Source organism: Platichthys flesus, chromosome 3 (genome assembly GCF_949316205.1).
Source record: "Platichthys flesus chromosome 3, fPlaFle2.1, whole genome shotgun sequence".
NCBI lineage: Eukaryota > Metazoa > Chordata > Actinopteri > Pleuronectiformes > Pleuronectidae > Platichthys > Platichthys flesus.
Window position 1 is genome coordinate 12,979,275 of NC_084947.1, and position 7,949 is coordinate 12,987,223.

General features: G+C 45.1%; 1 protein-coding gene across 1 annotated transcript in view; it reads right to left on the reverse strand.

The window, feature by feature from the left end:
• Positions 1 to 1,724, reverse strand: part of coro1ca (coronin, actin binding protein, 1Ca) — a 28,972-nt gene extending 27,248 nt beyond the window's left edge. Inside the window, exon 1 of the mRNA XM_062381992.1 lies at positions 1,602 to 1,724. The gene's annotated coding sequence lies outside the window, so the exon portion shown is untranslated. The remainder of the gene's footprint in view (positions 1 to 1,601) is intronic.
• Positions 1,725 to 7,949: the final 6,225 nt, after the last annotated feature.

A 7,949-nucleotide genomic window follows, 5' to 3' on the forward strand; every position in this document is an offset into this window, starting at 1 on the left:
TGGAGAACAAGCCCAAACACGGCTGCAGTTATGCTGACTGTCAACCCTGGGGCCGTTCCCTCAGCCTACACCTGCTCTGCAACCCATAGTGAGGGAAATTCCTTCAACCCCGAAGCTGATTGCACCATAGGAGCTGAGTAGAGTCCTTCAATACAATGACTTAATATGTAAATAATCATGCTGCCCTTTTGCCACACCAACCATGCCCATTACAAATCAAACTGCCCTAATGTCGTGAGGAGGCAAATGAGCTGGTGGTGGTGGCATACAGACAAAGAGGTCACACAGGGGACTATTTGGATCATCACCCAGTCATTAGTGCTTGACTTGGGACTATTTATGACTGCCAAGTGAGGAGGAAAGCACCATTAAGTCTTGACCTCACTACAACCGTCACTTTATGATCAGGTTCCAAGCCCAAGGGCTTGTCCAAAATTGTACTGGTATTTTGGGAATTGCATTTCCTGTAGCTCAGAGGCAGAAATAAGCTAAATGTTAAAGACAGGACCAGTTCATCATGCTTGAAAGACACGATTATTATCAGTGAATAATGGAAACAATCTTTTCCATTTATTGCAGCCCTACTTGTGACACTCCCTGTCAAAGTACTCACGGAGCACACCCCATTTTAACTACAACACACGTGGTCCAGTCATGGAAATGTTTGTGCTAAATATTAAGGCAGACCAAAATAATCGGACAAGGAAGTGTCTTAATATAACGTAACCACATCTTAATTTGACAAAGTTACACAAAAACCGAAACAGCTGTTAACACAAAGCTGCTGGACTCCGGACATGAGACTTCTGTCTGACCTCATTGGCAAGAACTACAGCAACTAATGGAGGTTGAGTTTAATGTCCTACCAGCAATTTCCCACATGGTGTATACACACAGTCAAATTATGCATGGAACTGAGATTCATTTGTGAAGCAGCGATCACGTCTATGCTGCGACCCTTTTTTCTTCCATACCAGTCTGTAGTGGGTCAAATCCGAACCTAAAAACATCAATACTGGGTTTAAATAAAACAAGAAAGGGAGGGAGGGGGGTACTGGACACTAGAGATCCAGAATGGCAGGGGTGATTCTTGGATGTGTGGGGCCGATTGTTCGGTGTGAGGAGAGCACGTTAGGCCCGGGACAGGATGCCAGGGGCCAGGGCGCGGTTGTGCGGCTCTGCACCTCCGTCTGTGTGGATCCACCGCTGCGGAGACAAGTTTTCCTGCCGCACTATGGAGGGCTACCCCACCCCGCTCCGCTCCCTGCTCCACACCGTGTAGCCACAGCACGTTTCCTAAATTTATCCTCACGACGGAGAAAGAAAAAACCCTCACCCCTCTGGTTGGGCGTCAAAATAACTTTTCTAGCATTAACAGATAGCTATTAGCTGCTGAAGGCTAGAGCTAGCTTAATACAAAAAAAAGGAGAGCGAGAGAGAGGAGCAGCGCACATTATATCCTGGTTCGTTTTAGCTAGCGCGTGCACTTCCCTGTCCCGGGCTGTGCTGTCTGGAGGTGGACGAGGGAAAAACCAGGCAGCTGCCATATTTAATACAGAACCAAAAACACCCGTCTACAGCAGCGTGGTGTGTGCGCTTACCTTCTGAGGGGGGGAAATTGAAGTATTCCAGAAAAGCGAGTGATATAACACGCAGCCCAACGTGTGACCGGGTCGATTCCTCCTCCGCCGCTGAGCCTCTGACTCTCTCTCCCTCTGCGATCTTTCCCTACTCCCACACTGGCCCCGCCCCCTTCTTCGGCTTGGCTCACGGTGAGTGGAGCGGCCGCCGTTGACGGACAGCTCCCTCACCCAATGCCTATTTAGATCAGCAGACCGCGGGGCCCTGACATCTCCTTCCTCCAGGTTCCCAGTCACAGAGAATCACCTTCATTTTTTGCGTCTGTCGAGGCTTTTTAATCAGCTTTCATATTAATGTTATCCCTTTGTGCACCGCCCATTGTCTTCTTCTACTGTTACATCATGGCCACTTCATGTATAAAAGCACAAATGTCAATTTATTTATTAAACAATAGGAGGTTATGTTGTTATGTCTCTAAGAGGTTGACACATGCACCTGCATATGCTCATGTTACAGCCTTACTGGTAATTGAATAATCCATAATATAACAGATAATTAGGGTGAAGAATCAACATTTGAAATAGTAGCGTGGCTTTATATATGCATATGTGATGAAGGAGGGTGTTAATATGTGAAGACTAAATATAGGGATACAATCAAAAGTGTATGAGGCTCAATTGTGCTTTGTTATAAAACAGAAATCATTTTAATAATAACCTCTTTTATTTTATCTTTATTCCAAAGGCTACTTCTAATTGCCATTACTACACATTATAATATCCTAGATAATACACAATGATACACTCATTCTTTGCCTCGGTGTTGTTTTACAATAACAAAAACAATATATTTCAATTTTCCTGAAGAACACAATGTACCACACGTGTGTTTCAGAACCACAAGATGGCGCTATTTCACAAATCCAGCAATTTTGTCAGCAGAAAAAAACATCTGTACTTCATCATCCAGTCTATTTTCCTTCAGCCTCCCTCAGTACTGCATATCAGGAATGACGTAAACATTTACGGTGGCTCTGTCAACCCGACCTGACAGGGTCAATGTATCACGAAAGCAAAACGTTCATTAGTTAATTGTTTTATCACTCACAAATGACCCAGTGATCAATATACCTGCTGTCTTGTTATTCCCTGTATGTTCTGCACAACCTTCAGTTTCTATTTATTAGATACAGCAATGAGTATATTGTAGTTACTGAGATTTAAATGCCCTTACCTTTTCTCATTGATGGCTTCCTCTCGATCGCCTTCACCAGGGATTTCTGAGGCGAGTCAAAAGCGGCCTTCATCTGTGCCACCTTCACCGACTGGGTCTGCTCATCACACTTGACTTCAGCTGGCTTCGGCCGGTCGTGGTGCTGCAGCTTTTCGTGCATTTGAATTGTTTCCTTTATGAGTTCAGAGACAGGCCTAGATATGGGAGTGTTGGAGGTTTTTTCTCGTCTTGAGACGCCGTCACCTTCGTCGACGACGGCACTGTTGTGAGGTTGGTCTGGTGTGTTAAGTGTCATATGCAGATCCTGCTTGATGCTGGTTTGGACCTCTGAACGACCAACCACAGCTGTCACAATACCATTGCCTGACTTCTCAGCGGCAGGTAAATGGCGCGACTCTGCCTTTTGCTTGTTACTTTTCGTGGGTGAAGATTTTACAGCCGACACAGAGGAAGGTGCAGATTCTTCAGGGATCACATTCTCTTCACATGATGTTCTTTCATGTGAACCAGCTGATTGTAGGTCGTCCGGTGACAGCTTTTCAGAGGGTCCCACGTTTGAAGAAGCCTTTTTTGGGTTGACGCTCTTCTCTGAACTCTCGCAACAATCTGATTGTGGCGGCGTGCTCTCACTCGAGTCTTTAATGTGGTGATCCTTTGATGCAAGGCTTGGTTTAGGCGGTTTCCTTTTTGAATCAGCAGAAGAGCGTGAAACGTATCCTGACCGTTCAATCCTATCGCTGGATATCTCTGTTCCTGTTCCGTCGAGGATCCTTTTTGCATTCATCTCCACGGGACCATCTGAAGTGTCCTTGTCACCCTCTTTTATTTTAGAAACCACCGGGGTCGCCTCCTCTCTGTTTCTCTTCAGTAGTCTCTGCAAAATAGAGCTGGACGAGACTGGAATTGATGATGAATCTGGAACACATGTGTTGGTTTTGGTTGTATCAGTTTGTAGATAAGGCCTCACTGACTCCTTTGGGTCAACAGTGTCTGTGACCTTTGGTTTTCTTGAAGAGGGGTCATTCAAAACTTGCTTCACCTCGCATGTTAGTGTTTCCTCTTTTGCATCAGTCTCTGTTCCCACTTTAGGACGTCTACAATGAATGGTATCACTCATGTCTAATAGAGACTCTTTCTGCAGATTGTTTTTCAAAGGATGTTGGGCTTGAGCGGGAGGCGGTTCCTTCCTCTGCCTGAAGCTGCCAACTGTTCCTTCACAGAGCTCCTCAGCTTCAGCCATCGTGCTCCCGTTCTGATCTTGAGCAGACAGCGGTTCACTTCCTGAATGAGTGCCACATCTGCTCACCTTCAGCACCGCAGAGCCCTCTTCCGTGTTGTCAGAAGAGCTTGTATCCTCTGAGGTAACAGCAAGGCCATACTTTTCAGCTGAGAAGTTTTCCTCTTGTCTCTCCTTACGAGGGCCGGTTCCTTCGTCTTGATGCTCCATCTTGATCTGTGAGGATGTCCGAAGCTCGTGCCGAATCTTCCTCTCCTCGCGACTAAAGTGGTTGAACAGCTTGTATGCTGTGGTTCTTTCCTCAATTCCTGCACTACACTTTTGGTTCTTGTCTGTCTCCTGGTGAACCACTGGAGCAGTCCTGCCTCTGTCTGCTCCTCCTCCTCCTCCTCCTCTTCCCTCCTTTCCTGCAGCCACTCCCTGCCTTACCTCCTGTGTGGCAATAGGACTCACCCACACATTTATTTGCTTCTCACTGGAAGGTGTCGTTGGCTCCTGGCCGGGGCGCCCGATTAGATCCTGAGTGTCTGGTTCCCTTAAGTTTTCCCCGGTATTACCAGCCTCCTCCTCACAGGAGCCTTCTCCCTCCATGACATCACCTGCATTACCGTCTGCACCTACAGGGTCAGGGCACGGCCTTGTCTCCTCCGATCCTTCCCCGAAGGCCTGTTCTCCCCCCTCCAGTTTCTCCTGGTTTTGTCCCATGCTGGTCTGTGGCGAACAACAAAAGATAAAATCATGCCCAGTGTTAGGAATGCCAGCACAGAAGTATTTTCTTTTGCCTGCAGCCCATGAATGCTCTACCGCAGCCTCTGTGATCATCCACACTAATATTCAGGGGAAACGACCATGTAGCATGAAGCAAACCACTCACTCACACAGGAGTGTTTTCATGACAGAGGTGAATCTGTTTATCGTATGACTTTAACTGCTTTAACTGCTCAGTTGGGTTATTCATGCACTTGCAATGTCAACGCCGGTTCAACACTGAGACAAATCACAGACACATGATGTTGCCATTATCTGAATTTTGAATGTTAATCCATTGTTTTGGCCTGGCGAGTGATTTAGGAGCGTTACAGTCCTCATTCACTTTATGTAATGTTCACTGTCATCACCCATTTAAAATGAACTGAGTGTGGGAATGTCAGACGTAAAATCTGTGATCAGTGTTTTTAGTCAGCGTCACAGCGGTTGTGGATAACAGAAATAGAGATACTGTAGAAATTGATTGAGCCCTCTCTGTTTGTATTGAAGGACTCAGTCTTATGACAGTCCAACAGCCAGTCTTCTCCCCACACTTGAAAATTTTAAACACAAAACGGTTTTGTCACACTTTTAGACGTCAGAATCTGTTTTTTAATGATTTGGTTTCATGTGATGCAATTACTTGATTGAAGGCACCAGTCAGTCGAGCCCTCTCATGCTCCTACATGTTTCAGGTATGAAGACCTGGAACCCTGCTATCCCAAGCATCTTGATGCAACTTGCTATCTTGTATATCTACTGATCCCTGCATCGCATTTATCCAACGTTAGCGTTATATCTATTTCTGTAATATGCCATATGTACTACCTACATTCTTTTGTCATATGGCCTTTTATGTTGTATATTGCTGTTGATTGGTGATTGTTTTCCCTTTTTGTCTTTTGATAACTCTAAACCAATCTGTTTAAGAGGTTTTTAACTGCTTTAGACTTTGTGTAGTAGATTGGTTTTTATGGCATAAATTGTTTCCAAAGTACTATGTTAAACTATGCTAAGTAAGTTTTTACTATTAGTTAGATGTGGAATGTCACTTTTTGAAAGGCCTAGAAGGTGTTTCAGGCAATTACCCTTCACATTCTCTCATAAATGTATGTATCACATAGCAGCATTACAGTATCTTGTGCCGTTAACTGCAGTTATTGCTCATCTGGATGGTCAACGTGCTCATGAATAATTATAGTCTGTGAGTGTAGAAGCAGCAGCAGGAGGGTAAAGCACAGTAAAAGTCAAGGTGCTGCAAAAAAACACATTTCCCTCACACGCTCAAATTGTCTAATTGTTTAATGTGTTTTCACCAAACTGCAGCAGTAAGCAGAGAAGACTGTGAAGCACAATGGACAATGACCTGGACCATGAGTCTGCTTCCTGTCCGTGGCCTCATCTCTCCTTGTGTGTGTATGTGTGTGTGTGTGTGTGTGTGACAACATATGACTGCTGTTGTCTTATCATCTGACAGGCAAACACACTGGCCAGACACACGGTTCAGGGAACTAATGGTATCACACTACAACAGTAGCTTTGCTGTGTCGCTGAGATAAAAAAACATGATGTTTTTCACGCTGGGATATTGAGGAAGAGCCAAAATACGTGATAAAATGAGACTTTAAAAGGCAAGAAGATAATGGGGATCAATAAAATCAGTGACAGTACCGTCTCCTCTCTTCACATCATGTGGACTCATCAGGTTAAAGCCAGTGTCAGAGCCCAGTGGAATCTGCGTCCAGTCATTAACCACCAACTATTCAATCGAATAGTGCGTGGAACCCCTTATCTCATGGCAGTCCATCCCTGGTAACAACCGCTCCATTATCCTGTATCATCCTTCATGAATGCCCGAAGCTGATCACTTGATCACCATGTGCTCTGCTGTCTCAACATACTCAGACAAACAGTGGACTAGGAGCCTCTCGCAAACCAAACGTTTAAGCATCTTAAAAAATGAAGAACTTCTCTTTTCTTTCAGATCCCAGCTCCGATGGGTACAACCACATGTTGCCTGGCTCGTGACAGCGCTCTCTACCCTGATAGATATAATATTCCTCTCCGATCATGTGTGACAGCTGACACTTACCAGTTAGAAGTTGCAGCCGAGTCAATCGCTCTCCCTGGACCGACAGAGTGCTCTTTGTTGGTTGTTTGGAGATGGTCAGTCCTCCCTTAAATGCGCAAGCAATGGGAGCGTTATATTGCATCCATGTGATGTCACAGTGCATTTGACTAATACAATCAGGGGGAAACTCAGTCTTGCAGCTCTACTTTGTCTGTCTTGAGAAGCCTTGGAGAGGTTGTCAGTCAGAGCCCCATCTCTTTTTTTGCATGTATTTTGAGTGATTTAAAAAAAAAGAGGGCTAACATTCTCACCTTGTGTCCAATTGAATGACATGGGTATATACCTGGATGTTATAGTACATGCCCAGGGCAGACCCTGAGTGAATATAAACATGTCTGAATCTTACTCAATACTGTTTGCTTACAGGTGACGTGGGCTGCACAGTTCATACTGTTTCACCTCAGGAAGCCGGTAAAGATAAGGAGGAGATAGTAACTGAATGCTTGTGTCTGTGGTTAGCTCAATAGTCCACAACCTGGAGATGTCCAGGAGTGTTGGAAATGATCTGAAGAAATAGCGCAGGCTTATTTTCTCTACTTTTGTTTCTCTTGGTCTCTATAGCAACATTCAAAACAGGATACGTCTTCAGATAATAAAACAAAAGTGGTGGTAGCCAAGAATTCCCCGACAGAAGAAGGGGAAGAGGGGTCGGCCCACACCCAGACGCTGCAGACCGAAAGCTGCTGTGTTGACCGACAGCCATCGAACAGTCCTCCAGTTCTGCCCAACTCCTCTTTTTCTTTTTTATTATTGAAAAGTGGTAAAGGTCCATCCTGTCTAGACTAAAGTCAATCTGTCACAAATTTCACTAAATTGTCATCATTAAGTCAACACACCCCGCGGGCCTCTTGGCACACTCATGAGCTTCTGAGTTAGTCCCTCTGTCATTTACAAGTGTACAGTAGCCACACATTGTAAACTTCCATTTGACGAACATTTACAAAAACATTAGTTCCAGTTCACACACAATATCAGATCTTTGCTGCCTCAGGGCCCCCCCTCCCCCCCACCACCACACGG